Genomic DNA, 19487 nt, shown 5'->3' with positions numbered 1-19487 from the left:
CTGCTTTATTGTACTATACAGTTATTGATATGTAGGTTTTCATTGTCATTGTTTTTAGAACTTCCTCAATTTCAATTTTTATTCACCTTTGATACAAGGTTTGTTTAATAAACAGTTTTATTTTTTAGTGTCGCAGGTTCAATTCCCAGTCAGGGTACATGCCTGGGTTACAGGCCATGACCCCCAGCAACCGCACATTGATGTTTCTCTCTCTCTCTCTTTCTCCCTCCCTTCCCTCTCTAAAAATAAATAAATAAAATCTTTAAAAAACAATTTTATTTTTTTAAGATTTTTATTTATTTTTAGAGAGAAGGGAAGTAAGGGAGAAAGAGAGGGAGAGAAACATCAATGTGTGGTTGCCTCTCATGTGTCCCCTACTGGGAAACTGACCTGCAACCCAGGCATGTGCCCTGACTGGGAATCAAACTGGCTACCCTTGCTTCAAAGGCCCATGCTCAATCTACTGAGTTACATCAGCCAGGGCTAATAAATGGCTTTAAACATTGTCTAGGGAAAGTGCTTTTGCTTGTTTTCTGATTTTAGCATTAATTTCTAGTTTCCTTATCATTTGATCAACTTTTTAGTATTATTTCTACTTTATAAGGTATTTGTTTTGATAATTTTCCAAATTGGGAAATAAGTAATTAAAAAATATAATAAAACATATGCTTACTTTTCATCTATTATATCCTCATCTTTGTTACTACATTAGTAGCGCTCCATAATGTGATACACAAATGTGAAGTTGGAATATTGTACGTTGCTTTATATTTTGTAGTTAAATATTTGCAAATAATGTGTGTTCATCAATGGGGGAGTTACAGCTATAATATAATGTACCTATGCCTTGGAATATTATGCAATCATTAAGGAGAGTGATATAAACATATAAATAACTGACAAGGTCCCCAAGTCACTTTGAGCAAAAATCTTAAGAAAATATGTATGCTAAATTTTATTAAAATTTAAAAAAGCATAAAATATTCATTTAGTATACTAAATTTTTAAACAATTTTAGCAGCAGGATTACTTTTTTCAAATAAAATGATATGAGGACCCAGTATATAAAAAATAGATAAAAGCTTAGCCATATTCTAATAACAGGATGACAATGGCCTATAACTCCTCCTATGCCAATATCCACCTCTGGTATCCTGGAAAAAAAGTGTATTATAAAACTAGAAGATGAAATTAGTTCTGCTAAAAAGAAAAAGAAATCAAAGTGAGACAAGAAAAACAAATAAAAAATAGTGAATGTATTCATAAGGTATTTTTGTGTAAACCAAAAACTGAAAAAATGCAAATAACATGTATTATTCCACTTTTTCATGCTCTTAAAGGTTACAAGAAGAGAGTGTATTTATTGCTTAAGATAATGAAAATTTATATTAGAAAACCCAACATGTAAGCAGGAGAAAATGTAAGTAGTATACTTATAAACATGTATGTAAATACATGTAACAGAGACTGGGATTTTGTGTATGATACAGTTTGTAGGAATGGCATGGATGAGTGAGTGAGAAGGTTAAAGGGAACAACTCTCCCTTATGGTCTAGAACCCTCTCCCACACCCTATGGGTGGGCCATCCTTTCTCAGAGGACACACCTTCAAACACAAGGAGCACAGTATTCTTCAAAAGATAAAAAGCACAGAAAGACTGGTAAATTGCAGCTATAACCTCACACAGACTGTTAATAAATTTATAAAAGATCTTTATTTCTGGTATCTTTTAGAGAATGCACTGGTCTGATTCTTTATAGAATAAAGCCAAATGTTTGCTCTCAGGAATTAATTCCAGCAGTCTAAGTTATTGTGAGAGGTACATTTTGTATAGCATTACTCCTGTTGAAATAATACCTTTAAATAGCTCATTATAACAATTGATATGACATAGTGAATTTCTTTAGCTTTTAGAAATATTTTGATGTATATTTATAATTTTCAATTGCTGTGTATGATTTACTAATTAAAAGAATAATACAAATACCTCACTAATAAGGTTTTAGAAAACTTTAGAAAGCCCGGTCAGAGAAAAAAATATAAAAACCAGTATAGCAATCTTATGGTTTTCTGGTTGTCCAGAGGAATTGTGATATTTTCTTTTAAACTCCAGGAATAAAAATTTAATCAGAAGTTAGTGAGAGGTCAGATCCAACACACACGCATGCACATACACACAGTCTGACTGAAACATTGAAGCGGTCCTAATTACCTTTTATGTTTTTTAAAATTTATTATATAATTTTAAAAAATCTAGAAATCACTAATAAAGGGCACTTAGTCCTATGGAAGAAGACATTAAAAGATATTTGCCATCAGAGATTACCTACCAGCACTATAAATCACATGTCATTTAGTGATGTATTCATAACTACTTAGCTGGCATGACAAAATCAGATGTGATTACATGATTTATGAGGTATAGAGGAAGAACCCCTCAAGGGGAATATTCACAGAGACCAAAATATTTGAACATGGAAAGAGTGTTTTACTTTTCTTAATATCAATTCAGATTTACATGAGAGGGGAAAATCTAGTGGGTAATTTAAACATAATTTTATGAAGTTAGATATAAAAAATAAAAAATAGAATGATTCTATCAAGATGATAAATAATAAAAATGCTTGCTGTATAAAGATAAGGTATAAACATTTTGTTTCTCAAGAAATAAAAAATATAATCAACAGAAAAAGAAAAAGCTTATTTTAATAAATAAAACATTGGCTTGTACTCTTGGTATAAATTCAAGCTTCATAATTTATTAATATTTTTAATATTTCTACTACTATTTAACTTCTATGTGCCTCAACTTATTCATTTGTAAAATTGAGGTAAAATGCCTGTTTCATAAGGATGTTCAAAAAATTAAACAAGTTAGCAAACAAAATCACTTAGAACCATGGTTGGCTCACAAAGCCACTAGTTTCACATTGATAACTCTCATTCTTATTATTAGATAACAGAGAATAACAAGCATGCACATTTTTGTTCTATGGCTTCAGTTTTACCACAACTTCTGTTTAAAAGACTATGTGGAGGAAAGACTAAAAGTGGGCTTTCTAAATGATGACCATGACAATCAGTAGCACTAAAATTCATGAAACTAGGTAGTGGCATACAGAACTAATATTTTTGTTCAATGAACTTTACTCTTTCCTTTAGAGTTGGTAAAGACATAGTGAAATTATGTAATAAAAACTTTTCAACAGCTCCTTATGTAGAAAACTCTGTTATAGAGATAAAAGCCTTAACATAATCAAAAAAGCAGGAACAGGCTGATATTACAATTCATCAGTTTTTCTCAGCTGTAGTCAAAAACAATGGCTAATAGTTGAGTACTGGAAATATCAGGGGGCCACTCTGTGAAGTACATGATTGTCTAAACCACTGTGCTGTATGTACACCTGAAACTAATGCAAAATAAAATCCAATGCAAAAAAATTTGCTAACATTTATTAAAGTCTATGTGGATCACTATTGAAAAATTGATAATTTAATCATTAAAATCATAAAAAATTATTATTCTCATTTGTGGTGATGGAGATAAATGTTACATGGCTCCTGACTTCACATTCTGCCACAGGTAGGGCAGATGTATTTAAAAACAGACAAGCAAATAAATACACATAAGCAAAAAAGTAAATGCACAAGATTCAGGGAGGGACAAAACTATGGATTAGTCAAGTCTACCTAGATCCTGGTGGTGTTTCTTTTTTATCTTTGAAGCTTTTCCAATATTTCCATTCTGGGTTTAAGATGTACTGTTAGACATCCACACAGAATGTATTTCAAGGTTCCAGGACAGAACAGAACGCAAGACAAGACCCCACAAACAGTCCTCTTTATCACACGGAACCAAGTAGGGCTAAAGGAGGAAAATGGGCATCTCTGTTTTCTTTTAGATGCCTTTAATTTCAATTAATCACTTCTACATAGTTGACAAAAATTCTAAAGTACCTTTCCACCTCTCCTACCACAACTTGTATTCATCCCTTTTCCTTTCTAATATTTGTTAATCAAGAATATTTGCTGAGACAACCACAATACGCCATTCCCAATCTTGGGGATGTTACATATTCAGACAAGTCTGAGCTCTGGGACTAAAGATAAGAAGAAATTAAGGTAAACAGGGGAACTTTCTCTTCAATGTCGAAATATAGTGAACACATTAATGTTTCTATATCTTTATTGAATATTGTTTTTATGCTTCTTTCAATTCTATTTTATTTGTAACAAACTGACAGTCTCCAAATACAGCATAAATTGAAGAATAGATGACTATTGCTTTTTCAAATAATATTTGCTGATACTATTTATAGAAGAGGTCAGATAATGCTCCAAGAGCAAAGCCACAGTGTAATGCCAGCCTGGTGTCAATAAAGGCATTCCGTGACATCTTTCTTTATAAAGTTCTTGAAAAAGAGCCCAAACTAGTATTTTCTAATGTACAACATGACTAACATTGATGGCAAAAATTTGGGATTTTGGTACCATAAAGAATATAGTACCACATTTTCTTGAATTAGAATAACTTTATTTCATTTAAATATTTACTGGAAAATATACACTTTTAATTTCTAATATGATATAGTTTTTAAAATAATCCATTTGATGTGAAAAAACTATTAATTTAAAGGCAATATATATAGTATTTAGACAGGGCAAAGTTCATACATTTAGTGTACAAAGGAATAAACTTTGGGAAATGATGGGCTAGACAAGTGTATTCAGGATTTTATTGGAGAGCTTAAACTCTGTTCTTCAAAACTAGCTTCTCTCAGGATAAACAGACAGACCAACCCAGTTTTAGACTTAGAGGTTAAAGAGCTGCCCTTATGCTGGTATTTTTCAAGCATGCATAGGCATTTACATTTTAGTGGCAACAGGGCAATGCCAATTTTCTGTTACTTATTTTATTAAGTATGCAATCTAAAGAGTGCGAACACATTTACCCTAATGAAAACAGAATTTATCACTTTAGCACTTTTATTTGTCTTGATTTTACTCAGTGCAAAAGCTTATATTTTTATTTGGAGGAAAACAAGAAGATCCTGGGGAGCAGGAAGGTCTTTATATTTCATAAATGGATTACAGTAGCAGATATTTACTATTTTGCCTGTGCTGAAATCCTTCCCTGAGGTGTGTCCTTTTGTTTTTGGAGAGATTGAGTCCTTCCACCTTTAGGAGGAAGGCAGATGGGCAGATCTAGGTCTAAACAATTCAAGTCCTCCATTCCATCACCATTGACATTATTTCAGAGGTAGATCTGAGGAAGTTATTTAACTTCTCTTGTTTGATTTCCTAACCATCTAGTTTATCAAGTTAATGTGAAAACCAAATAAACTTAATCAAGTATTTAAAATGCTCAGATCAGTGCCTGAAACACTCCATAAGCATTCATAAATCTTACTTATTATTATATTAATCATGAACTGGTAAGACTTTAGTTTTGGCTACTAGCATTCCTTAGAGTTTAACATAGAGAAAACCTTTTTGGGATCATGGATTCACAATTATAAAAATCAATTAATTTCTCTTTATGCATTGATTTGAAATGTAATACAGATACCTCCTCACACCTGTCAATGAATATTATAAAGAAGTCAAGAAATAACAAGTGTTGGGGAAGATAGAGAAGGGAAACTTCATGCACCTTTGGTAGGAACATAACTTGGTGTAGCCACTGTGGAGTACAGTATGGAGATTTCCTGCCCAAATAAAAATAGAACCACCATACAGTTATACACTCAACAATTCCACTTCTAAGTATTTATCCAAAGAAAACAAAAACCCTAGTTCTTCCCAGCATATTTATAATAGCCAAGATATAGAAGCAACCCAGGTGTCTACTGACAGATGAAGGGATAAAGATGAATTGGGAGTATGGGGGTGTAATGAAAGATTACTCAGTGATAAAGAAGAATAAAATCTTGCCAGTCATGACAACATGGATGGCTAAATAGAATAAGTCAAACAAAGGTAGATGCTGTATGAGTTCACTTATATGTGGAATCCAAACAACAACAACAACATAACAAATAAACAAAAAGAACAAGATGAAAACAAAAATTTAGAGTACAAACATGACTGCCAGAGGGGAGGGGCATATGAGGACAGGTGATAAAGGTGTAGAAGAATAAGAAGTACAAAATTCTAGCTATAAAGTAAATAAGTCTTGGGGTTGCAACATAGAGCACAGAGAACACAGTCCATAATATTGTAATACATTTGTACAGCGACAGATTTTTTCTAGACTTGAGGTGCTCACATCATAAGGTATATAAATGTTGAATCACTATGTTTACACCTGAAACTAATTTAATGTTGTATGCCAACTACACATTAATAAAAACATCTTAATATAGATTTAAAGTAGTAACAGTTTTCTGCTCTTAACACTAAGAAAGTCTTAACTGACACAATGCTTAATATTATTTTTTTTATTTTGTACTATGATCCAAAAATGTGGCTTACTTTGCTTCTGAATAATAATGAACTTTATTTAAATATTAGGATATATATTAGAGTTGTATATATGTTTATGTATATATATGCATATATAAATAAACACACATATATGGATAAATATGATTTGGTATATACCAACTATAGTAATTTTTCTTCTATTGCTGTACATTATAGTAAGAGAGACATGGTACATAGACTAGACTAGTAGTTCATTCATGAGTTTTTACATGATTATAACTATAAAATAAATTAGATATGTATTTATCTATAGACAAATACTTGACAGTAACATAAAAGTGAAAAAAATAAACATTTTATGGGTAGAGTGCTAAGATTTCAGGTTAATATTTTCCTTGCAAATTAATTTTGCCTAAGTATACACTTGCTAGGATTACAAACTTAGAAGGAGAAGTATAGATTTATGGATATTTTCACTTTTCTAAGACCATACCTCTACTCGTGCTGATACAGTCACTTAAAATGCCCACTCCTTTCCTCCTCACTTCTCAAAATTTCATTCATCTTTCAGGGTCTGCCTCAAATCCCACAGCTTTAATAAAGATCTCTCTGACTTCCTCAACCTGAAATGAATTCTCCTAGCTCAATGCTCCCTTGGAAATTCTTGTCTGCACAGTGTATTTAGAAATTAATCATGCATTGTCTTGAGATAGTGAAAAGAGAGTCTGGCTTTGAAGTCAGACAGACTCAAGATAAATCCTGACTCTACTACAAAATAGCTGTGTGACCTTGAGCAAGTTACTTGTTCTGTAATAAAGATAATAACTATCTGGTTCTTGCCATATGCCAGATATGGTTTAAAGTGCTTTACATGTATTAATTCATTTAATCCATACAATAACCATGTAAAATAGGGGGCATTATGAGTCCATTTGTAGAGATAAAGGCATTGGCGTATTGTGTGTCCCTATTTATATGTATGCATATCTGTAAGTCCCTATCTATCTCTCTACAAAATGTCCAAGGCCACATTGCCAATTGCTTAAACATCATTCCAACTCTGGCAGTCGGCTGCACTGGCCATGTTTGTATGCAGTGTAATATATTACCTTTTAATTTGTGCCAGCCGTTCATGGTGGCTACTAAACTCACAGGATTATTAAGTGGGTGACATGAAATAAAGTGCTTGGCACCTGGTAGTTGTATAGCAAATGCTGCTTGGCATTGCCCTTGCTCTATTGTTGCTTCAGGCTGCCGCTTAGATCTGTTCTCAACTTCCCTGTGCTTTTATCTTGCCTCTGCAGATGGATCAGACACTTTCCTGAGGTTCCTATAACAACTAGCCCTTTGTGGAGCCCACTACTAAGCAAGGTATTCAAATATTTGGGGGGCCTGGATTTGTGTGCCTTCCCCCCACTCCTGACTTCTATCACCAGTGTTTCCTGCAAGCCTTCTGCTGTCTTACTCACTTCAACCATTCCAATTCCCTCTACCTACAAGACCTGCCACTCTCCTGGAGCTAATGCATACTCTTACAGTTGGAGTTGTGCCTGGCCTCCCTCTCAAAGCTATCACTAAAAGTTTCCTTGGGGAAAGAGCCTCATATCTATGCTCCTATAGCATCCTCTGCATGCCAGCATTTACAGTATAGTGAGGGAGCTAAGCACAAATTATTTCAATACCTTGTGGCAAAATCTTGAGAGCATAGACTTGATTCAACCCACTTCAGTACTCCAAATAATTTGCACAATGACAGAGGTTGTGGGCATTCAGTGGAGGCTTAAATATTTTTCTTTGTAATTGACATATTTTGGATTTCATTCACTCTAGAGGAATTTTTGGTAAACAGTATTCCTAGTAATAGAGTCTCTTAATCCATGAATTACACAAATATTAGCATATCCCAAATATATCTGTACAGCAAGATGCCCTAGATGAGGGGGTGGATATTCCTATGGCCAACTATATGTGGAAACCACTGTACTCTCATTACAAAAAAAATTCATTGATAATCTCACAATTAATAGATAGAAGTGAATAGAATGGAAACAATCTATACCTTTATGGATTTTATGATAATCAGGTTTCTGAGAAGTCCTGCAATAAAGAGAAATGTTTTACCTTGCTCATCAATATATTCCAATATATTTTATCAGAATTTTTTAATACATATCAGCATTCCAGACACCCACTACATATGGCCCATTACTGTTATCCAGATCAAATATTATTTTCCCTCTGTTAAGCTAAGTTTACTCCTTATTATATTTCTGATTTCCATAATAAATAAATGTGAGAAAACAATAATTCCACAGTTGACAGCAAACAATGGATAATCAAATATTAAAACACATGGTTTAAATTACAGTTCTATTTGATACTTTATATTGTTAAAATGCTATGTAATTGATGTTAGAGCACAGATAAAGGCAAAAGCAAACTGGCATTGAAAATTCTTCCTAGAGGTAGAAATAAGCAAAGATTTGTAAAACACTAATTTACTGATCTGCAGTTGCTAAATTAATACATGTTCAATTAATACAGTGTGTTGTTAAGTCCATACTCCAGCCTTTGCTATGGTGCTGTAATTTGGTTTCTAGAGTTTAGTCTAAAATATCTCTACCAGACTAAAAAGGACAATTAGAAAAATTATTAAAAATTAGGTAACACTTATTTTTTCCATACAGTTATTTCTTGGGGAAAAAAAAACTGGCCTAAATGATCTGATCTATTATCATGAGTTTTTTCATTTATTTTCATATTACTTTAATGATCTAGTAAAAAAAAAACCTTTATTTTATCAGACTTAATTTATCTTGGCACCACCTTGCAGTTTTTAAACACCTACTTTATATTGACATTTTCTCTTTGGTATTAGTGGTCTTTCATGCACTGTCTCCACCTACTCCTGTGAATATTCATTCCATATTCCCTTCAATAGTAACATGTTATTTTTATCTTCTCAGTGTGTGCATTACCTAACATTTAATTAGGGGGTATATTCTTCTGTCTATATTTAATTCCGCATCATCAGTAATTAAATCAGTGTTTCAAACATCCCAGGTGTTCAGAAATATTTGGTAAATGAATGCGTGAGAAAAAAACTGAATAAACTATTACAAGTGTCGATGCAAAAAGGGACAGCATGCAGGACAAAAGCTCATTTGAGGTGCTCCATTCCCACATTTTTTGCCACATGAGACAATGATATTACAAAACTTTATGGGATAATTTATGGCTCTATGAATACTAAATGGCCTTGTTAGATTTTATCTCCAAAATATACATGATAGCAAGAGGCACTATACCTATTTTACTTGCACCTTTATTTCTAGGACCTTGAACAATGCCTGAAGACACAGTATACCACTGAACAAATATGTGATAAGTTAACAAAGGAACCCTATCTGTTGGACTGATTTATGAGTAAAAACATCATCAATATCTTACCTCCAGAATTTCTGACCAGGACAGTGGGTAGAAATATCTGTTAACAATTCATCAGATCACAACCATGGCTCAAAAAATTTCTTGCATTTTAGATTTTCCATGTGTATATCTATTACCCTTATATGCAAATTTTATACAAGAAATCTAATCATAATACACAGTTTCACAAATAAACAAAGAATATGTTAAATATACTTATCTGGATGTTCAAATTTCCAGACAAACACAGGATAATACTGCTTATTTCATTCAGTCATTCCCTATGTATGATTTGATATTACAAATTTAAGTTAATTGCAATTTAGGTCATATTTTAATATTTTTTAACAACAGAAACAGTATAACACTTTACCATCTGCAGTAACTAGATTTTTGTCAATCACATAGTTGATGCTTAAGATTTTTTAATCTAATGAATGATGGAATATCAAGGTTTACTAAGACTTCAAAGTCATATTCTTTCCAAAGTTTCTTTACAGTTTGAATTATTTGCCATCTTAAATCAACTCCTAAAAATGGCAAAGCCAGTGTTCAGCACATCTTGATCTACCCTACAACGGTGGGCTCATCATTCTTTCCCCTCTTATCTAGGATTCCAACTCTGAATATGCTACTCACCTAAAAAACTTACATTTCTTTTCCTCACGTCCCTAATACAAGTTGCTTATGTTGTCACTTGTTTCCTGGAAAGCCAGTTCTCTGAAATACAAGAATGATCAAACCCAGTCTTTCTAAATGATTCCCTCTGTTTACCAATCCCCAGGTGCAACCATGATACTGTGCATTGATATTTTGTATATAAAACATACCTAACTAAGCTAAAAACAAAGCAAACAAATGAGCAAATACATAAGTTATAGAATTCTATCTGGTAGCTAAAAGTTCTGAACAGCTAGTTTTTCCCTCTTTAGAATTTTTGCGTAATTGAGCATGATGTATTATTCTTCCCATAAACTGAGATTAAGACACAGAGGGGTGAATTGGAATTGACAGAAAGAGTTGGTGAAAGGCAAATGTCAATTTCATGTCATGCAAATTATATATCTGGACTTGTGTCAAAAGGGAACATCGTTTTTGCCAAGAATAACTCAGTTTAAAAAATAAAACAAAGGTCCATTCATGAGGATTACAATGTAAATTGTCTAAAGCTTTAAAAAATAACATCAAATCAAATTAAAATAAAATTGGAGCAGCAAAGTTTAATGTTGAAATAATTGAACCAAATATATAGGTGTCTTGTTTGTCCATCTGGAAATTTGAAATTGGAGACAAATTAACTTGATATATTTTATGTTTAGTTATGTAACTACAAATGGTGGTTAGAATGTTAACATCAACAATTGTATAATAAGTTAGAAAAACACCCTTTATAATGTCTTCTCTAGCCTTCTAAAAGTTCCTGGATGGGTAATAAAATCTCTATTAATACTTTTATAATGAGCTCTAGTATAAGAAAAAAACATGTAGCATTTTAGAGCTAGCTGTCATGTAATGTACAAAGTAGTGAATACATTTGTTATTCATTACCTGATACTTTATCGTTATGAATTTTTCATATCCCTGTAGTGTCATCTTACCCCAGCTGCCCTGGCATACATCCTGGTTCAAATCAGGGCCAGCCAAACATAAATAAATAAACGAAGTTGAACATGTAGCTCTTGGAGGTCCTTCCTATCATACAGAGAAGAATCTTTGTTTTGTTTTTAGAAAGGTTGTAGTCACATAGGTATTAGTGTAAAGGGTGATTGGTTAATATTGATAAGTAATTCAAATTTATTCATACTTTGAAACAGTTGTTGGATATTAACTTCAGATTGCTCAGAATGTCCATAGGACTAATCATTTTCATGGAGTGGTAGAAGTTAACAAGCCCTTAGCTGTCCATTCAATTTTATTTAGGACATTACCTCCTGATCCTAGAAGTCATGTTTTTATTGCCTTAAAAATACATTAAATTGCATTTCATAAAAGTCTCTCACTTATAGACACATGACATATTAATCCTCTTATCTTAATAACTCATTAATTACATTTTATTTTTTAATTAATGTTATTTCAAATGCCATTTTCTAGGTGGATTGGGATACCCTAAATTATCAAGTGAAGTGCAATGTGTTGATTCTGTTTGCACTCTCATTTTCACGACACCAAAGGATTTAATATTTACCAGCAAGATATACTCCATACTCTGTGTAATTACCAGTAATTTACTGTAACTTGGCCATCTACCTTCTTATTCAAGAAAACATACCACAAAGTAAGTGAGGATAGTGATAATATAAAAATAAACTTGATTTTTTTCTCTCTACATGTAAACTAAGTCATAATTTTTCATATTTGAGTTTTTGTTAATAGTCAAAACTTGGGGCAGAACTCTCATGAGATTTTGTCACTTGCCTCTATACTGTTAAAATAAAATAGCTGTTTTCTAAGTTAATTGGGTTGTCTCTGGACATAAACAGTTCAGGTATTTGAATCAGACTGGTGTCGGTGGTAAGCCAATGTTAATGTTGAAGTTCCTTTGGCTCCTGTGCAGAAAGGGCCCTGAAGACTATTCTGTTAAAGATGATCCAAAGAAGTTTCTTATCTCAACAACTAAATCAGAATCATACAGGCTTTCTCACATTTTAATAACTTCCAGATGGTGCATGAACTAAAATAAAACTAAGAATTCAACAAAAGTTTGGGGAAATATTAGCATAGTACAAAAGACTAAGAACACTAAAGAAGTTATTTTCAAACTAGTTTTTCCTTGCTTTAAAAAATGCCACTGGCAAGAATAATGATGCTTCCATAATGTTACTAAAGTGCTATATTTGTAAAGCAGCATGTAAGTCTCATAAAACGGTAATGAGTTCCTTAAGTGATAGTAAAATAAGCTTTCATGTAGAGATGTGCTGAGGTACTACTGTTCATGGGCAGCACTAGAGTTTCACTACCTATTTTGTATTGCAATTTTCACTAACAGGAAAAAAGGAATTACAGTAATGGTCACATTTTCCATTCTCTGACATAAAAAAGGACTCTAGTGGAGTTCAACTAAGTAGAGAAAATGGTAAAATCTTATATACAATTTACACTTATTTGGCCATTCTTCTTTATATAAGCATGATACTTGAGTAGACTAGAGGTAAATTTCTCTCACTGATCATAGAACTACCCCCAGATATCTATTTTTAGTTGGTGTGGTATCTGCTAAATTTCTCAATTATTGCAGCTTCATAAAATTTGCATAGGTTTTTTAACACTTATATTAGGTGACACTTGTCTTCTCCCATGTTTGTATATAAAAAAATAGTCAATAAAAGAAATCAATGAGTACTGGTAAAGTATTTCTTAAGAGTCATGTAATAAATTTCCAGAAGTTCATTCTAACTTTTTTCTTACAGGGGAGAAATCTTGTCCATCATGCATAGTCATACACTACTCAGTGATGGGGCTCACTCCTAAGAAATCCATGGGCAATTTCATTGCTACATGAGCACCATGGAGTGTACTCACACAAACCTAGATGCATAGCTTACTACACACCAAGGCTGTATGATATAGCCTATTGCTCCTGGCTATAGGCTACAAACATGTACAGCATGTTGCTGCACAGGCTCTAGGCTACATACCTGTACAGCATGTTACTGTACAAAACCACAAAATTTAATCAAGCACAAGAGAAAATGATGCAATCAAGGGACTGGGTAAACATGAAATGTTTGAGGCTGCTAGTGGCATAACAGGGCATACTCTTTTACTGCAAATTATGTTTTTTATGGAGTACAATCTAAAATAATGACACATAAACCAGTGACATAGTTATTTTTTATCATGGAGTATTATTTACTGCACATAATCGTACATGCTACATTTCTATATGACTGGCAGACATGTTCATTTATACCAGCATCATCACAAATACACTAGTAATACATTGTGCTACAATGTGACAGCTACAACATCACTGAGCAATAGGAGTTTTTCAGCCCCATTATGATCTTATGAGACTACCATCATATATGTGATCCCTTGTTGACTGAAACATCATTATGTGGGCATGACTATAATTGAAATTCCTCAAAAATGGAAGTTCCACATTAAATTCTATTGGCTAATTGCCTATAAAATCAAGAATACTATTCTCTACTCTATCATAATTCTTAATTGGATTTCTTACTCTTTAGCAGCAAGAGAAAACAGAATTCAGAATTTTCCTGTAAGTGGAGGGTACATTTAATATATTAATGTTTCATCATATTAAGTCTGGCAAGGCAACATGTAGAGTGAGGGAAGAGGTCACATCTAAGAAGCTTGTGAGTATGGTTCTAAAGGATTCAAATGGAATTGGGACTTCTGAGGCAGATATTGGAAAACAAGTGCCTTTGAATGATGGCCTACAGATAAATAATGCAGGTGACTGGGGTGAGGGAAAGCTCTCATTCTGACATTTATTCATTTGCCCCCAAAAGTATAACCCAAACAACTAGAGGACAGAACTTTCTGTGGTATCACACAAAGCTTAGCCTATTAGCATCAATTACTGAAGTACTTTCCTCTAAACAAATATTTAAACTTTTCACATAAGTAAAATAAAGATAAAAGGTGCCAAAATGCTAAATTCTGTTTTCATTGCACAGGGCAAATGTATATTCCTACTATTTAAATTATACCTTATTTAATAAAAGAACTAAATGAGAAAATTGGTTCTGTCCATAGCCTCTAATGCGTAAAAGTCTGTGCATATTTGTTTGACAAACAGACACATAAAGGCAGCTTTTCAACTCCCAATTTTGAACCTGTCATGTACTTGGGCTACCTGCACAGTGTGGTAGCATGTGGTCTCAGGCCAGAGGGTGATGTGAAGAATCAAAAATATATTTTGGTACATTTTTGTTCCATATTTCCTATGATTGAGAAGCTAAAATGTACAAAGAAATCCACAAATAAATTGCTATTTCCTTCACAGGAAAGGGGCAGAGAATAAGACATATATATTAAGTTCATCCTTATAAGACTAAATCTTAAAAAAGAGAGAGAGGAAGAACTTTTGGGGGATGTAATTATAATTCTTAATGATATTCAGGGCAAATTTTAACACTATAGGAAAGTTAATTTATAAACCAATAATTTACTGATTAAAAGTTTCAAAGAGCCAGATAATTGACAGCAAAAATAAAAACAAAATTCAAAATAAATTTTTCAACAAAAAATAACTGAAACAAAAATTCTGTAATGAGCAAAACACTGTTTTCAATAAAATAACACAAATTAAGTCATATTTGAAAAGGAAAAATTAAGACTCTAAAAATAATTTAGTAAGTAATGATTTAAGAAAAGAAAGACTGGATTAATAATATTCATCAATTATCCTGACAAAATAGACAGCATATAAACATGATGAGGCCCTAGTAACTCACCTCACTTTTATCACCACTCATTTAATATTAATTTATGAAGCAATTGTTTTGGCAAGCAACCATATATGAAAAACAACACAGTGCATATGTTGGTAAGATATTTTAAGTATGATTTGACTACATTTTTATGCAATTCTACTATCCTAGTACTTCTCCTTAGGAGCAGGGCCCTAGGTCTTCACATGTCTACCGCCTGAGTATGATTTGCAAAATTCCAAAATGGTCCCCATTACCTTTATCCCCTGGTTTTACTCTTGTAATTATGTTCTGTTACATGGCAAAAGGAATTTTGCAAATGCCATTAAGGTTACTAGTTAGCCCCCTTCAGACAGTGAGTAGGACTAATCTAATCTCTTGAGCAGAAGAGAAGCACAAAGATTTCTCCAGCTGGTAGCAAAGGAAGAAATCGGCTGGTAGAGGGAAGTGGAACAGGACATGGGGGGATAAATAGCGATGGGCAGAGACTTGACTTGGGGTGGCAAACAAACAATACAATGTACAGATGATGTGTTGTGGAATCATGCAACCAAAATTTGTATAATTTTATTAGACAGCATCACCCCAATAAATTCAATAAAAAGGAAAAAAAGAAGTCAGAGGTTGGAAGTATGAGGGGAATTTGATGTAATGTTGCTGGGTGGGAAATGGAAAGAACATGTGTAAAGAATTTGAGAAAGATCCACAGAAACTAAGAAAAATGTTGATCTACCATCCAGCAAGGAAATAGGACCAGAGTCCTGTAGCTTCGCAAAGCTGGATTTTGTAATAGTGAGGAGCCTGGACACATAATTTCTCCCAGACCTCCCAAATAAAAGCTCAGGCTGGCTGACATCTTGATTTTTGATTTTGTGGGATTCTAAGCAGAGAACCCAGTGGAGCCCACTTGGACTTCAAACCTACAGAGACTGAGCAAATAAGTGCATGTTGTCTTAAGCTACTAAATTTGTGGTGACTTGTTACACTCCAAAAAGAAGGAGGAGCAGCACGAAGGGGAGGAGGAGAAACAAATAAACACATAAATACTAACACACTGGGATAAAATTATTACAGTAGAGGCCAAGAAAATTATTTTAAATTTGGAAATCTTAGACCATGAGGAGATAGACTATAATAAATACATGGTGACAAGTGTAGGCTTCCAAGCATCCCATCCTTCCAGCAGAAGGAGAACAGATAAAGCTTATTATGAGCTTGAAAAGGAGGTTTTTAAAGGTTAATGATAATAATCCCTTAAGTGGTACTGGATTCCTAAGAAGGCAACCTGACTTGGCTAGAATTAGGGAATTAAACACGTAAGTAGGCTTGGGAATCTAGACGACAAAGATATTGATTTCATTTTTCTGAGATAAATCTAGATAGTTGGTGATAATAAATAATGTTAAATAAATGTTAAACCATGATAAATTATAATTATTAATAATTATTGAGTGTTTATTATATGTCAAACATAATATAAATTACTATCATCAATTATTCCATCAAAACCTCATAGAAACAAGATAAAACTACCATTTCCCCTATTTTGCAAATGCAAAACTAAAGTACAGTGAAGTTACATAACTTTCCTTCCCAAATCCCCACACTAAATAAGTGTAGGAGCTGGGACTTGAATTCTACTAGTCTAGTTCCTTGGTTTGCACTCTTAACAACCAACCTAATGCTTTAAGAAAATAGGATAAAACATATATTTGCACAATGAAATACTACACAGCAGATGATGTGGACCCTGGCTCGTGGGGTCTGCAACATTCTGGATGGGGAAGAGACATTCACACGGACTACCCAGTCCTGTGGAGGAAAATGGCAGGCAGCTTCATTCTCAACAGGACCCAAAAGCTAAGGCCTCTGCCATGACAGGCCTTTATTTCTACTCTCACACATTACATGATGGTCCTTATTTACTATGCACAGGTTCCCTTTAGGTGGTTATCCTTTACAGAAAACAAAGGAGCCAATGCCACTAATCACATCTCAGAAGAAGGATATTTGCAAATGAAAAGGGAAAAGTAGTTGAACTTGTTACACTCATCCTTGGAAGGTTTAGCATGGATTTTAGCAAGTTACTTTGCAGTAAATGTTTGCTGCAAATCAGGGTAAGGGAGATTTTTAGTAAAAGCAAGACTCAAAGAGGCCTAGGTACATCCTGTATATTTCCAAGTGGGAGATGGACCCACACCATGCAGAATGGTCTCCTACAAGCAGAAAGAAAGAAGCTCCTACCCTTTGCAACAGCATGGATGGAACTGGAGAGCATTATGGAGAGCATTATGCTAAGTGAAATAAGCCAGGTAGTAAGGGACAAATACCATATGATCTCACCTTTAACTAGAACCTAATCAACAAAATAAACAAGCAAGCAAAATATAACCAGAAATACTGAAATTATGAACAATGTGACAGTAACCAGAGGGGTGGTGGGAAGGCATAATAAGGGGAAGGGTTTTCAGGAACATCTATAAAGGATACATGGATAAAATCAAGAGGGGGTGGAGGCAAATGAGGGAGGTGGGGATGACTGGGGTGCGGGGGGAGGATAAAAGCAGGCAACTGTAATTGAACAACAATAATTTAAAAAATAATAACAATTTTAAAAATTTAAAAGAAAATAGGATAAAACAAAAAAAAGGGTGTTTTCATAATGTTTTTTTAGGAAAATGACTTAGAAACAGCTTACCACACATCTATTGCTCCAATTCCATTACACATATTTTTAAATGACATGAGGAAAATACAGGAATTATTTTGTGTCCAAATATGCAAGTAATGAAGGATCACAGATAAATGCCTGGAGGGATGAGCAGAATGGTAAAATCATTCCTTGCACCAGAAAGGGGCCAAACACTAGTAAAGAACTGGACTTACAGGTTTTTTAAAACCAGAAGAAAAGACAAAGGAAACCCTAGAAGTTTTATCAAACCTGAAAGCTAATTCTGCTTCTGTTCCTAATTTACTGGGTCAGCCAAAAAGCTGCTTTGTTTTTTTTCCACACAATGGCGCTAGTGGTGCTCAGCTGTCTTTAACTTCATTTGAAACAATTTTGTTACATTGTATTGTAAGAGCTGACATATCAGGGTGCATTTAAAAAAAACTTATAAAATTGGTGAATTTTTATATAACCATTTCATATTGAAGATGGAAGAAAATATGCAATATTTTTTATGTATTATGCTTTATTATTTCTAGAAAGGTAAAAACACAACTTAAACACAAAAACATGATTTGTGCAGTGTATGAAGAGGGTGCTGTGACTGATTAAACATGCCAAAAGTGGTTTGCAAAGTTTCTTAGTACTATTGACATTTTGGCCAAATAAATCTTTTCAGCAGGGCTGTCTTATGCATTAGAAGATGTTTAGCAGCATCTTTGGTCCCTTCTCACTAAAAGCCAATAGAAGGAGATAGCCAACATACTCAAAATAACCAAATCAATAAAATTACTGGTGAAAATGAAAACTATGTCCTTTATTTTACAGAAAAACCAAGTGGATTTTTAGGCCAGCACAATACCAATATAAAAAGCATTCTTGACTACAAGTCTTACATCTTAATTTGATATTGAGATAAAATGGGTATTTTACAAATAGTATTTATTATTTTCATTAAACATTTTGCACAAAGTTAAAGATATTATAACTTCCTTTGCATATATCTATTATGAAGTAATTTTCTGCAAAACATTTTTAAAATTAAACAATAATGAATTTTTTAATGACAAAAAGTGTTTATTGAACATTTCCAAATTTTTACAACCCTTATCTTAATATCAAAGGCCCTTAATATATTTAAAAATAAAATATAATTTAAATAGAGGACTATTGTTGAGAACTGCCCTGCCTGGTTTCAGAAGCTATAACTTCCTTATGGCTAAGGCTGAGTTGGCAACCTTCCGACTGTAAGCCACTAAGGAGACAAAGCTTATCTCTCTAGTGGGGCACTGCTTCTGCTCCTTTACTTCATCCATAACTGGCCCCCACTCTTGGTTGATTAGCAAATGACAGGTAAGATTTTCCAAGGAGAGAATGACCTAAAACAGGCACAATCACATGGGAGGCCCCCATGGAAGGACTTGAGGGGCTATGGAGAAAGGGGGTGATGGACCCTCACCCTCAGCTTTAACAAAGCCTGAGCCCTCATCCTGTCTGCGAGAAGTCTCCTAATCTCATGGCTGCCTTACTTCCCCTGCCAGACTTAAGCCTGAAACAATGA

The sequence above is a fragment of the Phyllostomus discolor genome, chromosome 3 (genome assembly GCF_004126475.2).
Source record: "Phyllostomus discolor isolate MPI-MPIP mPhyDis1 chromosome 3, mPhyDis1.pri.v3, whole genome shotgun sequence".
Taxonomy (NCBI): Eukaryota; Metazoa; Chordata; class Mammalia; order Chiroptera; family Phyllostomidae; genus Phyllostomus; species Phyllostomus discolor.
The sequence above is the reverse complement of the archived record's forward strand: the minus strand, read 5'-3'. Positions refer to the sequence as shown.